The sequence below is a fragment of the Octodon degus genome, unplaced genomic scaffold (genome assembly GCF_000260255.1).
Source record: "Octodon degus isolate 3935 unplaced genomic scaffold, OctDeg1.0 scaffold00082, whole genome shotgun sequence".
Lineage (NCBI taxonomy): Eukaryota > Metazoa > Chordata > Mammalia > Rodentia > Octodontidae > Octodon > Octodon degus.
This window is the reverse complement of record NW_004524658.1, coordinates 12,346,051-12,346,550: the sequence shown is the minus strand read 5'-3', so window position 1 is coordinate 12,346,550 and position 500 is coordinate 12,346,051. Positions and strand designations below refer to the sequence as shown.

The 500-nt window shown below is 35.8% G+C and overlaps 1 protein-coding gene across 4 annotated transcripts in view; it reads right to left on the bottom strand.

Moving 5' to 3' along the window:
- The window catches only part of Fmnl2 (formin like 2), a 335,200-nt gene that overhangs the window by 24,030 nt on the left and 310,670 nt on the right, over positions 1-500 (bottom strand). The window lies entirely within an intron of this gene.

Sequence of the window (500 nt, the reverse complement as noted above, 5' to 3'; positions counted from 1 at the left end):
GGACGACACTAGCTCGGCTCAAATGCATGAATTAATAGCATCGATAGTAAATAAGCAACAGCAGAAAGATATAGAGTAAATCAGAGCGCAATTCTTTTCTGCAATAAAGAAAGAACTCTCAGAATTCGTAGTATCTGAAGTAAAGAAGCAACTGCAGAAACATAGGGAGGAAACCAAATCTGAAAAAAACAATGCAGTAAAAGAATTTATCACTGTTTTTAAAGAAGATATTGATTAAAAAGAACAGAGGAGAACAGAAAAATGACGGATTCCTTGAATGAGCAAAACAGGAAAGAAATAGATCGCATGAAGCAGAGTAAAAGAGATATAGAGGAAATTAAAATCTCACTCACAAGCTTGCAAAACCATTTAAGTCAATGTGAAGACAGAGTGTCAGATCTTGACGCTGGTGCAGCTAGTAAAAAGGTAAGAAAGGATCTCTTAAAAACAACGAGGATGCAGGAAAGAATAATCCATCACCTGCAAGATGATGCAAAGAT